The 17,807-nt window shown below is 56.3% G+C and overlaps 1 long non-coding RNA gene across 3 annotated transcripts in view; it reads left to right on the top strand.

The window, feature by feature from the left end:
- The first annotated feature begins 729 nt into the window (after nucleotides 1–729).
- The window catches only part of LOC115344951, a 24,587-nt gene continuing 7,509 nt past the window's right edge, over nucleotides 730–17,807 (top strand). The window contains exons 1-3 of one of the 3 annotated variants that reach the window (XR_003924692.1): nucleotides 730–883; nucleotides 7,171–7,307; nucleotides 7,525–7,566. This is a non-coding gene — a long non-coding RNA (uncharacterized LOC115344951). Of the gene's footprint in view, nucleotides 884–6,346; nucleotides 6,634–7,170; nucleotides 7,308–7,524; nucleotides 7,567–17,807 lie in introns of those variants that run through there. The other 2 variants (XR_003924690.1, XR_003924691.1) reach the window with 2 other exon arrangements.

Below are 17,807 nucleotides of genomic sequence, written 5' to 3'. Positions count from 1 at the left end.
TTCACAAAGCGAATGAAACTTCTTTCCCCAGCAATCTGCCCTTGACTTTTCTGAGGACGAATGTTTCCTAGCCTCCTAAAACCCCTACCACAAACAGGGAACGACTTGCACCGGTTTAGCTCTGTTACTTGTTTTGCCCTGCGTGTGCTGCAGGAGGAAGAGCAGAAAATGCAAATGCTGGATTTTGAGTGAAAAGCTGAGAAACCTGAGCTGAAGCTGGGCTAATGCCTCTCGCTTTCCTCCTGGATAAATGGGGTTTTGTCCCACATTCAGAGGAGTTTGGGACAGCAGTCTGGCGCCTTGGGGTCCATGCTCCTGCTGGCATGAGCCTGATGCTGCTTGGTGGCTCTGCAAGCTGGCAGATGAAGATGAGTTTGACCACAAACAAAATGAAGCAGCAAGGCGGGCTTTAAGCAAGCCCCTGCAAGGAGGTGCAAAGGGCAGCTTCCCTGCGGCTGGAGGAAGGATCTCCCCGTGCAGCCGGGGTTAGGATACTTGCAGGTCCAGCCTGATGCCAGGAGCACAACACGCCGAGGGCACAGCTCTACCACCTCGGCAGCGCCCTGCCTGCCATTGCTTCAGCCTCGGGGGTAGGAAGGAGAGCGTGTGGGTGTGCATGTATGTGTGTGTGAGCCTCTTGAGCTGCATGAAGTCAAGAGCCGAGAGGCTTCCTGTTTCCTTTTTAAGGTTTAACAGAATTTGAAAGCAGCCGCTGTCGTGACCTGGACCAATGATCTGGGCAGAGCGGCGGCGGAGTTTTGGCTTGGGGTGCCTGGCGCCCGTTACGAATGCCAGCTTTGCTCTCCCGGCCCCACGTGGAGTCCCTGCGCTCCCTCCGGCCCTGGGGGGCTGCCTCCGCCCCGGGGTCCCCCAGCCTGCCAGGGTAAGGTGCTATTTACTGCTGCGGACGAGGCTTTGCAAGCGGTTTAAAACGCTGGTTACTTTAGCTGCTAGCTGTGAATTGCAAAAAATATGCATGCAGTAGACTTTGCAATGCCTTGCGCTCCTCGCACTGCCGTGTGTTGCTTGGGCCAGGCTCTCACAGAGTGAATATTTTAAATTTTGCGTATTTAAACTGCAAGTGCCGGCTGCTGGTTGGGTTTTGGGCTTTGCCTCGCCCACTGTGGGTCCCTGAGCACCCATGGAGCGTGTGCTGCCCCTGGGCGCAGGGGGGCTCTGCTTGGGGAGCCCTGGCTGCGGTGGGGTGGTGGGAGGACTTGGGGGGCGCCCTGGGATGTGCGGGGGGCAGGGCAGGGGCAGGGGCAGCACACGGGGACCCCGCCTTTGCCTTTCCTGGTGCGATGCCCTGTGCCCAGCATCCCAGTGCCTCAAAGCCTCCCCAGCTCCCTTGCAGGGTGTCGCTTGCCCCTGCCGCGGGTGGGTGAGCACCCTGCTGCCAAGGGGACCCATCCAGCCCCCCCACCTCCGCCCCGGCAAGCCCCAGGCTGGGGGGTCCTCGGGGCGGCCCTGGGACCCGCTCCGCTCTCTGCCTGCCGGCAGTCGCAGGTGGGAGCCGGGCTGCTCGGCTCCTTGGGGGGCTTTGCAGAGGGCGGCAGCTCTGCTCAGGCATGGCACGGAGATGGGACACGGAGGCTCTCTGCCATCTATCAGCAGCACCCGGGGGCCTCTTCATCCCACGCCGGGGTTCCGTGCCTGGATAACTGCGGGTGGCAGCTCCCGGCGGGAGCTTGGCGCAGCTGGGGACGGAGGCCGGGCTCCTCTGGCGTCATGCCTCGGTACCCAGAGTGCTTAGTCACCTTTCTGGGGTTTTATTTTTATGCTGCGCTCGCAAGCTGTTTGCATGCTCTCCCTTGGGCTTTGGGCGAGGCAAGGCAGCAGTGAGGTGTCATCCTGCCGCTCCCAGGGTCCCGCCACGCAGGACCTACCGGTTTTTGCCACGCGAAGCAAACGCATCCATCCAATGCATCCCAAACCACGCTTGCTTGGGGCCTGCTCGTGTTTCCCTATGGCCGTCCTGGAACTGAGCGGCTCTGCGAGGGGTTTAGCAGCCCAAGGGATGCCTGTGGGAGCCTGGGGTCCCCCCTCCTGCCCTTTCCCTCGCTCAGCTTCTGGCCTCGGGGACAGCCCGTGGCAGCATGTTCCCCTTCCAGCCCCAGGCAGAGACTGTTTCCTTTCCTTGGCGTTTTTTTTTTTTTTTGCTTTTAATCTCAGTTGGTTGGCACGCTCGGAGGTCCCTGCCATGGCCGTGGGGGGAGCACGACTTCTGCAGCCCATCCCACGGACCGCGATGCCAGCTCGGCTGCCCCGTGCATCGTGCCGGGGGCTTTGCCACCGGCAGTGGGGAACGGAGGTCCCCAGCACGGTGGCCTCGTGGCTGCTGGAGCGCGGCGCCTGTTCAAAACTGGGCCTGCCCCATTGCCGCCTTCCCCATCGCCGCCTTCCCCGCCAAGTTCCCTTTTTTGACAGGGGCGCGTAGTTTTTCGGCAACAGTGACCTCTGTCGGCACCACCGCCGCCACCGGGGTCCGGTGCCACCGGTTTGGCCCCCACTATCACCGGGTACATCCATTGCCCCCATAGTGCCTGCCACCTCTCCCCCTCTTCCCATCTTCGGCACAAACAGGGAAATTACTCGGTTAGCGGGGGCAAATCCTGCCCTCCAAGCATCGCCTCCGGCCCCGGCTGCCGCATAATTGCACGGCAAAGCCCTTGCAGCTACTGCCGGTGTTTCGGTAAACACGCGTGCTGGGAGGCAGCTGCCAGCTCTGCTCAGAAGCGGAGAAAAGTTACCGAAAGGTCTCCCGAGGACAGCCCAAAAACTGAAAAGCCGGCGGGGATTTAATTTAAGAGCCGCGCAGCCAACCTCCGTGACTCATGTAAATAGAGATGTTACAACCGGTGACTAATCCCGGTAGCACTTTCTGTGAATGTTTCATCTCCATTCACGTTTCAAATTAGTATTTTTCACAATTTAAAACAATAATAATAAAAAATATAGGTGATTTTACAGGAAAGAGGGGAAGGAAGTGTTTTGGCTGCAAAGCGGTGCTGGCGAGCAGGGGCTACCGGGTCAGTTTTGGCTCGGCAGAGGATGCTGAGCCCGTGTGACCGGTCACCGCCGCTCTGCCCTCTGCTCCTCCGTCCGTGAGATGGCAATTGCTGCCCGTGCCCCTGCCCACTCGGGCAGAGGGGCTTTGCCTCCTGGAAGATGCTGCCGGCACCCGTACGGCAGCCTGACGTGTGCCGTGCCCCACCATGTCACGCCGAGCCGGCGGGCAGAGCGTGGCTCTGCAGTTTGGGGCCGGCTGCAGGTGGCGGCGAGTTTTGGAGGGCTGTGGGGCCGCGGCGGCGGCCGGGGGAGTGACTCAGAGGTGCTTTGGGGCTCTGTGGTTTTGCTTTCATGGTTTTGCTGTGACTTAGCGAGTTGTTTTTTTGCTTCGCGGGAAGGCAGGTGCCGGCATGCCCAGCAAATCCGTCATCCCGTGGGATCCCAGCTGGCTGCTGGAACATTTTGGGGTCGTTGCTTCTGCCCGTACTGATTTCTGCAGCTGAACCCCATGGGCAATGCAGGCGGTGGCATCTCGAGGCAGGTGGTCCCTTGGGACCCGCATCTCCCCAGGGTGCAGCAGCAGCAGCAGGGACCGAGCATCCCCCGGGGCGCTGGCAGGGGCTCAGTCCCACCGGGAAAACCTGACTCAAAAGGATTTCTCTGCAGGGCTTTGTGGTCCAAAAACACACACCACCACCAGTGCCCAAAAATTAAAGATAAACCCGAATCTCTTGCTGCTGCTTCCTCAAAGGCATCTTCACCCCATGCTCCCCCAGCATCCTGCTGCCTGGCAGTGGGCTTTGGCAGAAAAATGAAGCCAGGGTGGCATTTCCAGGTTTGTTTTCTTTTTTTTTTTTTTTTTCAGATTTTCTTCTCTAGCTATTTTTTTTTTTCCCACCCTGACCCACAGCAGTGTGAGGACTGAAGCTCTGTGAATCCAGTGGTTTCCCTGAGCAGCTGGCGCCAGCTGATGCTACCCCCACTCCCTGTGCCGCCCTGGGCCCAACTGGAATGGTTTCCATCTCTTTGGGGCTTCTTATTTTCTTTTTAGAAGGAAAATTGGATTTTTGACAATGACAAAAATTTACCAAAAAAACCCACAGCCCCCTTTCTGCAGAAAATTCTGGTTTTCCTAAAGCTCACAGCCGCATGCTGGAGTGGTCCGGGGGTTTCTGGCAAACTGGATTTTGAAGCTGGGCCAGCAAACTGGCTTCTCCCAGGGAGCTGCTAATGACTGCCAGCACATTTTCCATTTTCGCTGCAATATCGGGGGGGGAAGGAGGCGGGAGGGGATGGGACGAGAATTTTCCAACCACGTGCGCATGTGCCAGCCCTTCTCCTCCTCCTGCTCGTGTGATGCTCGTGAGGTGATTTTTTTCCACCCTCACTCCAGGTAGGACATTTCCCACTGGCTCATGCTCTTCTGGGGGTGAGCTCCAGGGATGTCCCTGGGGAGCGCTGGATAAAGAGGACCACCCATCCCCTTGATTTTTTGGGGGGCGACATCCAAGCATTAGGGGCCACGGTGCAGCGAGCAGCTGATGCTGCTGCCGGGTAGCCGGCGTCGGGCTCCGAAGCCTCCAGACCTCCGCAGCTCCTCGGTTCATTTGGGGGCTTGTGATCCTTCGAGCCCTAGCCAAGCTGGCCATGAAACAACATGCCGCTTCCAGCGCCAGGCTCCCGTGGCCGCATACTGAAATAATTAGGGAGGAGGGATCGTGTGCCGGTCCCTTGCCCAGTTTCCCTCTCTGCTCGGGCAGCGCCTGCCCTGGCCCTTTGGGGCAGGGGAAAGCCAAAAGTCCCCGGTGAGAGCAGAAGCCGGCAGCAGCAGTGCTTTAGTGTGGATAAATTCACCTATAAACAGTGCGAGGCTTGGTGATGGGATGTGAAAGAGCCTAAGGGGTCTGCAGGGATGGAGCAGTTCAAAACACCATGGGGCAATGCGTAGAAATATATGATTAACCCTTGAGTTCCCTCTACATATTGCAATAAGCATCATCACCGCAGCCAGCCTCTTTTACGGGCTGTTGCTCCAAGGCAGTGGCTGCTGGCATCTCTGTGCAGGTGCCTTTTGCTTCTCATATGAGAAATTGGTGAAAGCCACAGAGGAGAACACGAAGGGACTGGTGTTTTGGTGTTTTTTTCCCTGACTCACGGTGCTTGCGCTCGTCACATAAGCCAGAGCATCGGCCGTCGGCCATCCCCGTGGCAGATCCCTTGGGCACGGCCAGTGGCAAGCGAGCAGCAGGTTCACCCCGGCGCTGCGGCTGCACCGGTTGCCACCAAAGCGATTGCGGTGAACCTGAGGTTAGGAGCTGGCGGCGATGGCGCTGGAAGGGTTAAAGCCCCCACCGAGCGGTGGGGACACTGGGGGACGCCTGGATGTGCTGGCAGGAGGCGTCGAGAGACCGAGGTTGTGGATCCTCCCGAGAATGCTCGGCCAGATCCCTGGTGAGGCTGCCTCGCCGGCGGAGAGGCACGGCCACGGGGCGCCCGGCATTGCCAAACCCCGCCGGATCCAAGCTGCTGCCGCTCCGGTGTCGTAAACCCATTTTTTTAAGTAGTGTGAATTTGTGAAAGGCTGATTAAAGCAGCCTCTGCGTTACCCCCTCCCGGGGCTGTTTGCTGCCGCCTGACTCATCTCTGAACTCCAGCTGAATCAGGGAGCAAAAACCTGCCGGTAAGCCATTTTCGGGTCAGTTCATTTTCTTGAAACACATAAGAACCGTACTCCTGGCCATGCCGAAATCATGCAAAACAGAAATTGAGTGTGAAAAACCAGAGGGTGGGACACAAGCAGGGCGACAGCACCACCCCGCAGCGGGAGAGAGGGAAAGGGTCCCTTAGCTGGGAAGGGAAAGGGCTTGGAGTGGGTGAGCATCTCGGATGGGCGCTTGCCGGAGCTCTTCCCTGGAGAACGGGGATGGTTTCCATCCCCCACAGTGGCAGCCAGCAGCCTTTCCCACGAGGTCTGCAGGGAGGTCACGGCTTTTTTTAGCCCATCTGATGGGGATGGGGGGAAAAACCAGAGTGCTTCCCGGCGGACAGGCTGGAAGAGCATCCAGGTGCCCGAGAGCTCAGGGATGCATCACCTGGCTAAAAGACTGGAGGGTGGGGGGGGGCCACTCGGCAGAGCCACCCCCCACCCCCTGGGACAGTGGATTTTGGTGCCTGCATCTCATCCCCTCCCCAGCCCCCCGCCACCGCCGCAGTCCCCGTGGGTTTGGCTGCAAGCCCTGGGAAACGAGACCTTTCCCAGCAAAGGCTCTTTCCGATGGGAAAAAAACCCCAAGCCTTTCCCGATGGGTGTAGCCGGCCGCTTTGGGGGAAACGGGAGCACCCGTTGGCCATGGGAAAAATGTCCCTTCCCCGTGTCTCAGCGGGGGGTGATGGGGCCGAATAAACCCACCGGCACGTCCGGGGCCAGGAGCTGCGGCGAGGAGAGGCCAGGTGGGATGTCGGCTGGATTTGTTGTGGTCCAAGAGGTCCAGGGGATCCGCGCGTGGCTTTCCGTGCTGCCGTCGGAAACTGGCATGCGTGGGATTCAGTACGGGAGGATACGCCTGCACCCGGGAAGCGGGGGGCTCTGCGTTGAGAGAGGATGCCGGTACTCCGGCTGGCAGGGTAAAGTGGAGATTCTGTACTTGAAGGGCTACAATTTGCCCCGGCTGATGGACTTTTTATCCACCCTAAGGACACGCGCTGTTCTTTACGTGGTATGGACTGCTCTCGCCGCCCAGGGAAGGATGCTAAAGCCTAGCTTTCCTCTCTTTCCCCAACATTCCCCCCATTATTTCCATTAATGCTTAATATTTAAGCATTAATGGCATTCAAGCAGAAAGTGTGCAGGTTTGGACTGTGGGCTTTCCCCAGAGAAGCTGATCTTAAACTCTTATCATTAAATGCCCGTAAAAGGGGAAGCGCGGGAAGCGCAGGGATGAATCCCTGGGGCAAAGCCACCATGGTTGAGCATCCTGCCCCGGGCACACGCCGCAGGCATCCGAAGTGGCACGAAGCCCTGGCCAATTTCCACCCTGCAGCACAAAACCATGCCGGCATAAACCTGGAGGCAAGGAGGCAAAACATCCACGCGCGGGGCCCCGCTCTGGCCCTGCGTCCAGCGTTCCCATTACCGCTAACAAAGATCTCGTTCCTCCATAGGTGATTCCCTGGCCCTTCACTGAAATGCAAGAAGCAGAAGAGGTTTTTCAAGCAGCATAAATGAAAAAAAGCCTATTTTTCCCCAGGGCAGCAGACACTGCTGGGCTGGCCAGTGGCACTGGAGGAAGCAGAGGCGGGTGAGTCAGCAGAAGCACAGCTGTTCCCCTGGCCGGAGGGACTTGCGGGGGGGACTGGGTTCTTTTTCCCCTCCTAATTATTTTGGTCATCGCTTAATGATGGGAAATAAGTGACATTTGTGCCTATGCAGTCAGTGCTTTTGTTTGTTTTTTTTTTTTTTTTAACCCGTTCCCATGAAAACCTACCCAGCTCTGATGTTTTCTCTCCCCATCACAGGCGCTGGCTCTGGAGGATGCAGGGAAGGAGCCCGCGGTTCGGGTGAGTGTCTCCGTGGGACGGCATGGCTTTGGGACGGGTGGTTTGGGGTGCCTGGCGTACCCCGCAAGACCCCAAGCTGGGGGGGGGGGGCTTCCCCGATGGGGAACCCACCTGCGCAGAAGCTCCTTACCTTTGAAGCCCTCGGTGCCTGGTCCGATCCCCGGTGCCGGGGAGGGGGCTGTGGATGCTGCTGGGACCCCGCAGCCCCAGGGCCCTCTGAGAGCATCAGTGGCTCGGTTCATCTGCTGGAAACTTGTGTTTTTTCAAGGCTGTGCAGTTCCAGTAAATGAAAGCGGGGCTGCTGTATTGTGGGCCATGTGACGAGGGTTTTTGGTAACTTGGTGCCCGTTTGACGAAGAAGAAGAAAGGAAAAAACCCCACGGCGTGGTGGGGCGGCGGGAGGTGCTGCGCCTCGCGTGGGCTCGCTGGCCAAAAATGAGTCAGCAGCGAGTGTGGCTGCGGCAGGAGAGAGGAGAGCGGTGCCCCGGGATGCTCTTCCCCTTCTGCCACCGTCCCTCCTCCTGCTGCTGGTGCTGGAGTTGCTGGTACTGCTGGTGCTGCTGGTGCTGGTGCTGCTGGTGCTGGTGCTGCTGCTGGTGCTGGTGCTGCTGGTACTGCTGGTGCTGCTGGTGCTGGTGCTGCTGGTGCTGCTGGTGCTGCTGGTGCTGCTGCGTGGGGCTGTGCAGGGATTCAGCATCTCACCCGGGCATCAGCTTTTGCCTCTGCCCCGCTCCCCCAGTCCTCCTGCGGAGGAGCAGCCGGGTGTGGGTGCTGCCAAGCTCAGGGCGGCCACATGGGTGCAAGCGGGGTGCCCATCCCCGTGGCCTCTGGGTAGCTCTGGTTTTCTCTCTCTGGGAAGCGCCTGGGTGTCCCCATGCCTGCGTGGCAGAGGAAGAAAAAAATTACTTTTGAATCGAGGCGCGTGTTAATCACAGCAGCCTTAAACCAACCACAAAACCCACTTTTAAGCCTGAGCGTGCAGTTGCGTTGTGCTGACAAAAGGGGTTAATGGCGTCTGCAGGACTAAAGCGATGCGGCTGGCTTTTGGGTTCCCCGTCCCTCGGCTCCGGGACGGCGAGGGATGGCAGTGGGGGTACGGCTCTGGCCGGGGTCTCCATCGGTCAAGTCACGCCGCAGCCCCGGGGCTGGGCACGGGCTGGTGGTGCCGGGATTCCAAACCCAACATTTCCTGAGAATGTCAGTTCGTAGGGAATTTAAAAAAAAAAAAAAAAAAGCTCTGGGCAAAGCTGAGTATTTTTTAAATCCCCGGGTTTCCCGTGGGGCTGCAGTGGAGGTGCCCCGGGGAGCTGTGGCGATGAGGGCTGTGCCCAGGGCTGGGCAGAAAAAAGCTTGGTCATGGCTGAGGCGGAGAAACAGGAACCGTTCCTTCGTGAGAACTTACAGGGAAATCAGTTTAAGGAACTGAGACAAGCCGAAGGATTAAACCCAGGCAGGGTATTGAGTCTTGCCCCGTCTGTGGCTGCCTCCCCGCCCGCTCCAAGCAGAACCGGGGACTCAGGGCCGTATCCAGCCCCGGTTTGGATACCTCCGAGGATGCCAGGTCCATATTTTGTATGGCTGGGTTTATACTGCCATTCCCAGCGCTGGGCGACGGCTCGCCCTGCTGCCCTCTCGTCTGGGGTTGTAACAGCCAGTAAAGGCATCGGCATGGCTTTGGCTCGCCGTGCCGGAGAGCGTCGCCGGGAGCTGTGCAGGGATGCCGGGAGCGGACTCTGGCTGGAAACCGCCTGCCCGCGCCGCCGTGCACCCCCGGCACGGCAGCCACCCGCCTCTGCCGGGGGGCCCGGCGCCGTGCCCCCTCCCCTGCCACCCTGTGACACGGCGCCGGAGGAAAGAGCTCGTACCACGCCGTTTGTCGCGCCTCGAAACCGAAACTAATGCTCGCCGTAGGTGGGGATTTCTCTCCGAGCGTCAAAGCGATGCTCCAGCCTGGCCCCCGCCAACGCGCTGCCTGCACCCCTGCCCGCAAGGCAGCCGGCAGGCAGGAGGTGGCCAGGCGGGAAGGAGGGTGGCTGCAGCCCGGCCGCCCACCCAGCCGCTCGCCCCCCCCCAACCTCCGGGCTGGGCTTCCCGGGGGGGCTCCAGCCGGGAAGGGGTGTGGTGTGTGGCTTTCCAGAAGTTTGGGGCCTTCCGGATTTTAGGGATTTATTTCTTTTTTTAAATATTTGCCACTTGGGAGCAAATCCCGGCATGAAGGTGCCCCTCCCCGTACTTGCTGGGCTCTTCCACTGCACGCACAGCATTACAATAAGGCAGGGCTGTTCCCTGACTGTTGCACTGCTTTCAGTAATTGCTAAATAATTTTTTTTCTACCCACGTAGAAAATGTTCCATATTTTCATAATATTATTTCATGCCATATTGTCAAAACTCACATTTATCAGCCACGTATGCAGCAGATTTGATGGTCTGGGCGCTAGAGACATCAATAATTCCATTCCTACTCAGAGTATTTGTTTTTAAGTGTAATAAAATTCACATTTGTAGCAATGTGAGTTGCCGGCAGTGGGCAGCTGACGTCTCCTCTTGTGTGCATCAGAAATTTGGTCACTAGAAAAATCAGGACATCCAAGTTGCACCAGCTTGTTTGAAAAGTATGGGTCCCAGCAAAACTAAACCACTTTTTAAGTACGTCATCTTTAGCGATGGGAGAAATTGCTGTTCACAAGCAGGGCTGGGGATTTTCGGGGATTCCTGGTAAAGGAAAGCACAAAATACGCTGGGTTTTTTTTGCGGCGGGTGCTGCTCACTGCTTTAGGCAGGGGGAAGGAGTGCACTTTCCCACGCCGGCTGTGCCGCACCACTCCCCCTTCGCTCCCTCCACATGGAAAAGAATTCCCAAAGCATCCCAGCAAAGTCATTCCCAAAGCAAGTCGGTGGCAGAGCTTTGCAAAAACCCCGAAGCCCTTTTCTTACTTTCATTATCACTTGTAAAATAAAACTAGGCACACGATGCACACGATTCAGCAAAGCCCGTCCGGCTCCGGCTGCTCATCCTCCTGCCAGCCGGAGACAGGTCCTGCACCCTCCCAGAATCCCGAAATGGGGAAAGACGGAGGAACTCAGAGCATCAAATCTGGCTTTTCCTGCAGGAGATTTATTGCTCTGTTGTGAATTTATGCAGGCTGTGGAACCTGTTTGAAATGGTGCACTGTACTGGGTTATTCCCTTCATTTTCTGAGACATGTATGTATATATACATACATATATATATATATATATCTTCTGATAGAAGTATTTTCTGATCTATATGTTTTTAAACAGTGGGGGAATGCAGTGAATCTGCTGTGGATGCATTTTCCTGGTTCACCTCACTTGTACCAGACTGTCAGATTTTAATTTTCTTTTTTTTCTTTCTTTTTTTTCCCATTAGTTTCAATTACACACAGCTACTCTCTTTTCTCCTGACAAAAGTCTTGAAGCAAGGGGCTTGGGGCAGCATGTTGGTGCGCTTGGAAAAAAATGTGCGGCAGCAGCTTAGACGTGAGAAAGTTTCTATTATTCCTGTTTAAAGTTGTGCTTCGTTAGTCCTGGCTTATGTTGCAACCTCTGCTCCAAATACTGTCATTAGTTAAGACAATTAGGCGTTTTTCAGGCACGAAGGCAGCGTATGTCCCTATAAACAGACGTATAAATTAAGCCAATCGGGGGTTTAATTTACAAAAAGAGGATTATTTTGACAGCGGGGAAAAAAAAAAGGGATTATTTGGACAGCGGAAAAAAAGAAAAGGATTATTTGGACAGCGGGAAAAAAAGGGGGAAGCCACTTTGGGTTTATTTGGTGGGGTTTGGGGTCTGCTTTTTGAAAAACTCGCCTTCTCCAGCACTTTCTGCGCGGGGCAGTTCCTGCCGAGGGCTGCAGGGGGGGTTGGTAAGAAGGAAATGGCCCCGGCTGCGCCGGGGAGACGCTCCGCGCTGCTCCGCGCCGCTCCGCGCCGCTCCGCGCTGCCCCGAGAGCGCGGGGGGGGGCCGGGAGCCGCACCAGCGTCCCCTCCAGCCCCCCCCGCCCCCCATATCTGCAATGTTTTCAACGTTTTCATCAGCTAAAAGATTTTTAAATATTTTTAACGTTGTCAATATTTCCAACATTCTCAATTTTTTTTATATTTTCAATATTTGCATCGTTTTCAACATTTAAAAGATTTTTTAGTAATTCCAACATTTTCAGCATTTTCGACATTTAAAAGATTTTTAAATATTTTCAGCATTTTCGACATTTAAAAGATTTTTCAATATTTTTAACTTTTTGAGCATTTTTGACATTTAAAAGATTTTTTTATGTTTTCAACATTTTCAACATTTAAAATACTTTGTAATATTTTCAACATTTTCAACATTTTTGACATTTAAAAGATTTTTTTAATACATTTTCATCATTTTCAACATTTAAAATATTTTTTAATATTTTCAACGTATCTTTAATATTTCCAGTATTGTCCGTGTTTTCTTTATTTTCTGTCTCTTCCCCATCATGGCAGCAGGACGAGCTGCCCGCTCCCCGGCGCTGCTGCCGAAACGCTGCCGCCTCCTCCCCGGCAGCGGCCTGGAGAGCGCCGAGTCCCCCCCGGCAGCCGGGATGGGGCGGTGGGGCAGAGCCCCCCCAAGCCTCGCCGGGGCCTCGCACCAGGCTGGGTTGAACCTTGGCTTGGCCGTCGTGGCTGTTAAAACCGGAGTAAAATTGGGAAACGGGCAGGCCGGCCACGGCCGGCCGAGCGGCCGGCAGCATTGTGTGTACCTCCCGCCCCGACACGCTCCCATTTCGTGGGCGCCGACGACACGCTCCTCTCGTTAGGAGCTTTTCACTGATTTCGTTCTTACTCATTAGCGAAGGCGCCCGCAGCGCCGTGGCTTTGACATCGACGTTTCTTCAGGGTTCGGTGGTTGCGGGACGCGGGCGCGCGCGGCGGCGGGGCGAGCTTTGGCGCGCAGCCCTTGCCGGCAGCCTCCGGCGCGTCCCCCGCACCCACTGGAGGCACACGCTGGTTCCCAGTACTGGTATTTGTCAAGCCCCGGCGCCTTTTCAAAGCCCTGCGAGAGCGGGGGGAGGGGAAGACGGGGTGTCCCCACCACCGTGCTTGGCACCCTGGTGAGATGAAGCGGGTGCTTTCGAGGTCGTTGCCATCCGCCCTCCCTACGACATGTAAATATTTTCTACGCTTGAGCTTTTTTGTCAGCGGAGTCGAGATGATGGCGCGGGACTCCTCGAGTCCCAAAATATTTGCGGGTATCCCGAAATATTTGCTCCTCTCTCATCCAACTCTCTTGCCCGCTGCATCCTTCCGGGGCTGCCGGGGAGGTCAGCATCTCTCTCGCTGCCCTTTATTAAACGCGGGCGCCCGGAGGGTCACCGGCCCCGTTGGGTTTTGCGGGGACGGCAGCCGGGGCGATGGCGATGTGGGATGTTTGCTCGGCCCGAAGCCACGCTCCGCCGGGAAAGGCGGCGGCAACCGGGAGGCAGAGGGCTTGGCACTTGGTTGAGGCGGCAGGTTTGGCTGGCTCGCTGCGAGGTTTTTCTGCTGGCAGCAATGTTATCCTGCGATAATAACAAATAACGGAGGGAAGAGGCCGGGGACCCCCCCCGTTCCCCATCTGACAGGAGTGATTTGTAGCTTCCAGCAGCTAAGCCGGTGCAGCAGAAGTGCTGAGCAAGCGCTTTTTTACCGGAGCTGAAGCAAGGGAGGGCTCCAGACCAGCGCTGGCACCAGGGGCTTTGGGGAGGGGCAACCTTTCCGGCCCCCCTGCCAACTGTCCCCTGGGCTAAAGGCAGCCCCCCCGCCCCGGGTATCGCCCCGCTCCCCCTTCGGCTGCGCGATGAGGAAGGCACCGGGTTTGGGGAGCGGGGCCCGAGGCGGCGTGCGCCTCCCGGCGATGCTCTATAACGAACGGCCTGTGGTTTGACCCCAGGTGGGAGGGTTTAGCCTGATATACCATTTATTTGCATAGCCTGGTCTGAAATGAGTGTTTCAGACCAGTTTCCCCGGGCTCGGCATCCCAAACGCCCACCAGAGCCGAGTCGACGCCGGGGCGTTTCAGAAAGAGCGGCGGGGAGGCGGCTGCCTGCGCCCGTTATCGCCGCGCACATCGCGGCCGGCGCAGCCGCCGGGCCCGCCAAGACAGAGGTGTCGGCGGGGCCGGCAGCACCAGGGGTTCCCCACCTCCCGCCCCAATGTTCCCCCAAAGGGCCCGGGCTCGGCGGCTCCTGGGAGCATCGTCAGCCGCTTCCCAAAAGCTCCTGCCGGGGCAGGCTGCAAGCCCTTTGGGATAGGGAGCACGTCCCTGTGCTGGGACGGGGCACAGGAGGCATGCTGGGGGCACAGGATGGATGCTGGGGGCACAGGTGCAGGAGGGATGCCGGGGATGCAGGAGGGATGCCGGAGGGATGCCGGAGGTGCAGGAGGGATGGTGGGGATGCAGGAGGGATGCTGGGGGTGCAGGAGGGATGCTGGGGATGCAGGAGGTGCCAGAGGGATGACGGAGGTGCAGGAGGTATGCTGCTGAGCACAAAGCTGCGGCTGCACATCTTGAGGCTTTCGGCACTTCAGGACATCAGAGGTGCCGCTCGACGGGAGGGTTTCAAAGCTGATTCTGTATTTCCTTGAGCTCGGTGCTGTTCGTGAGGGCTCGCCGGTGCTGCTGCGTTCACCGGGACACGGGGAGACCCGAGCGCCTGCTTGGCGGGGAGCCCGTGCCAGCAGATGGCAAGGCGCGCCCAGCGCGCGCCTCTACAGGGACCGACTCCACCAATTTTTGCTCTAAAAGCGTATTTTCGCTGTCTGTGTGCTAGAGGTGTCAAGCGATCTCAGAATGACTCAGAAAAGAGGGAATAGGCTTGCCGAAAGAAACCGCCGGGCTGTACAGCCAGGGCAGGGTGCTCGCCGGCGGCTCCCCACGATTGAGGGCCAGCCGGCGGCCGGCACTGCACGGGCAGCGGCCCTGGCTGGTGGGTCCCTCCGGTTGCCCGGATCTGGCAACACCTTCTCACCCTCTTTTTTTTTTGTCAGAAAGCAAAGAATTCAGTGCTTACAAACAAATACAAGCACTGCAAATAAATACAATATTGCAAACAAATGCAAGCCTTGCAAATAAATACAATATTGCAAAGAAATACGTGCATTGCAAAGAAATACAAGCATTGCAAACAAATGCAAGGATTGGAAATAAATACAAGTACGCTTGTATTTGACGTGTACTGTCGCGGTGCCGAGCAAATGAGCAAAGCGTCACAGCTGGCAGCAGGGGAGCAGCCAAAAACCCAGCACTGGGTTTGTTCTGGGGGGTTGGCTGGGGTTTTTTTAAGCCCTGCCTGGCTTTTTGGGCTGGAATGTAAGGAAATGGATGCAGCTTTCTTATCTTATGCATGCCCGGGAGTTAATTCCTTGCTCCTCCTGATGGCCCCTATTTGTCCTGTCTGGCGAGGGATGCGATGGGGAGATAGCAAGAAGCCTTTCTAAACTCAAGCCGGGCCTGAGGAGGAGCTTTGGCGGTGGCTCCCGCGTGGGGCTCGGCGTGGGTAACATGGGAGGCTGCCACGCTCGGCTTAAATGTCAGGGACCTCACAAACACTGCGAGCACCTTCTCTCACCATCCCCAAAGGTTTTTTAAAATATATATTTTTATGTAAATACATTCTTGTCAAACCACAAGCTGTTTCTCAGTTTTGTTTTCAGCGAGCTTTGATGAAAAGATTGGCATCTCCTGGCTCGGGCGGCAGCAAAAGGTTGAGCCGGGTGATGTGCTGGGTATGCCGGGAGCACCCAGGCGGGATGCAGCCCAAAAGGGAATCAATGCTCCCGGTCGTCCTGCCGGAGCAGGGATGGGATTTCCCATGGGACCCCTCCTTGCTGGCAGCCAGGGCACAGAAAACTCCCATTTTCTGCTCTCCAGGCTTAGGTTTCACCCAGCACACGGCAGTGACCAGCCCCCAAAATTCCTCCGGGGGCTCATTTATTAATATTTTTTTTTCTCACATTAATTCTCAGAGAGGCAAATTGCCAAACCCACCTGAAAGTCCCTGTATGATTTTCCAGGTGGGTTTCATTTTCAAGCCAGCTGTTACCATTTTACCGGCTTCGGGTAAAACCCGTCTCTCGCCAAGGTAGGAGGCGATTCCCCCCGCCCCGAACAGACCGAGCATCGTTTGAAAAATTATGATGGAGCAAAATCAGATCAACCACAAATTCATTTCGCCCCCATCTTCTTTCATCTGGCTGCCCAAAGGATGCTCAAACAGCAGCAAAACCGTGTGCATTTGCAGACGGGGAAGCCTGCAGCCCACGGCTGCCTAGAAATGCTGTTAAATTCGTGGCTGAATTTGTCCGATATTCTGGTTTCTTCATGTGTGATAAATGGTGGAGTAAAAGCCTGGTGCGTAGCCCAATTTCAGGGCACTCTCTGTGTTTCACTCTTTCCACATGAGTCAAACTAAAATGATTTTTTCTCAATCTTACAAGTGGGGTTAGTGCTCCCCTTCGCCGAGCGGCAAATATTACTGCGACCGCCGGCGTGTTTAATCACGCCGCAGAGAAAAAGATGAGTCAAAATCCGAATTTATTGAACCCTACCTATTTTAGCTGCTTTTTGACTCTGGTTTTAAAATGATGACTTGGAGCTGGGGGGAGCGTTTGAGTTAAACAGCAGCGGGACGAAAATAGTGAAGTGGAAATTCACCTTCAGCTTGACATCCAGCCCTCCGCGGGGAAGATTTTGAATTAAATATCTTGATAAGTGATTCTTTGCCTGGCCGATGCTCTTTCAGCTCGGCTCCATCCTCTGCCTGGTGGGGTGAAGGCGTGGGAAGGGGACAGCGGCCGCAGGGGATGACCAGGGTGCCGAGTGGGTTTTTTGGGGTGCTTTTGGTCATTATTTCTCGGCGCTAAATAGAGGAAGAATAAGTTTCAAACGAAGCGTGTTTTGTTTTGTCACAGGAAGTGGAGAGAGCATTGGGAGAGCCCTGAGAGATTGACTTTAAAATATATATATGTATGTCTATATTCTGGCCAAAAAAATATGATGTAGTTGTGTCTGGCATAAATAGGGGGTAAATTTGGACGGGGAGGGGAGCGGGGTTGCGGGACCCCCCTCCCCAAGCATCCCGGGGGGCAGAGGCTCGGGGCTGCAGTGGTCCGGCGGAGGAAGGCAGCCCTTCCCGGGGGGGCAGCCAGCAGCCGTGCCCCGCGCCGGGGAGGCCAAAATTGTGGCCAGCTCCCGGCGAGGGGCGAACGCCCCTTCGGTGCCTCTGCTTTGGGAAACCGTTTGAGTTTTTTTCGGGCAGGGCTCGGGCTCCGGCGCTGACGGCAGCGGCAGCCTCAGGAAAAGGAGCTGGGTTTCACAATGTCTCATTCCTCCCCCAGCCGGGCTGCCCCGCCGGGCGTGCTATTTCTTTGAAAAACCCCAAAATTGGTTATTTCAAAGCCGGGGGTTCGCCAGAGATGCAGCGCATCGCTTCCCTCTCTGGCTACCCGGGCGAGCATCGCACTGCCCCGGCCATAAACACTGCCGAACCGGGAGGGGGGCGGCTGCAAGCCTTTCCTTTCAGTTTAACCACCCCCCCAAAAAATGCCAGATTTAAGCCCTCCTGGTCCACAAGGGCCAGCAGTGGCCAAAATTGGCTCCCACGCTCCAGCTTTGCTCTCTAAGTCCGTCGGGCACTTGGATGACTTTCATTTTATTTTTTTAAAAAATACCTTCGTCCTGCGGTATTAATTTGCTTTTTTGGTTTCGCTATTAATATTGATAGGTGCTAGATTGGCGGCATTTGTTTTCGGTGGTAAATATCAGCTCAACTGATTTAATCCACGCCATGCTTAAAAAAGGAGGGCTCGGCCGGGATGGCTGGGATGGCTTCGTGCCGATGGCTGGGAAATTACGGCAGAAAACGCTGTTCGGGACAGGGAAAAATCCAATGGGTTATGCAGGGATGGGTTTGGCTTCTCCTGGGATGGGAAAAATGCAAATAATTCAAATTAAAGTGAGGATGCTCGGGCAGGGCAGGGGAGTGGGCTGGGGCTAGCTCGATGCTGCCCATCACTGCCCTGGGGCTCATCTCTGCCTTTGGGACCAAAATTCAGCCAAACGATCATTTTGGGGTTAAATCTGCCCTTTTTCTCGTTGTGCTGTGGCTTTTCTCTGCCTGTATTCGAGGCTGTACCGTCACTGAAAGGTTGCAAACAGTTTTGGGAACAAGATGTCTGCCTAAAGCATGACAGAATTGGCCACAAATTG

This window comes from Aquila chrysaetos, chromosome 8 (assembly GCF_900496995.4).
Source record: "Aquila chrysaetos chrysaetos chromosome 8, bAquChr1.4, whole genome shotgun sequence".
Lineage (NCBI taxonomy): Eukaryota > Metazoa > Chordata > Aves > Accipitriformes > Accipitridae > Aquila > Aquila chrysaetos.
This window is presented reverse-complemented; position numbering and strand designations above follow the sequence as displayed.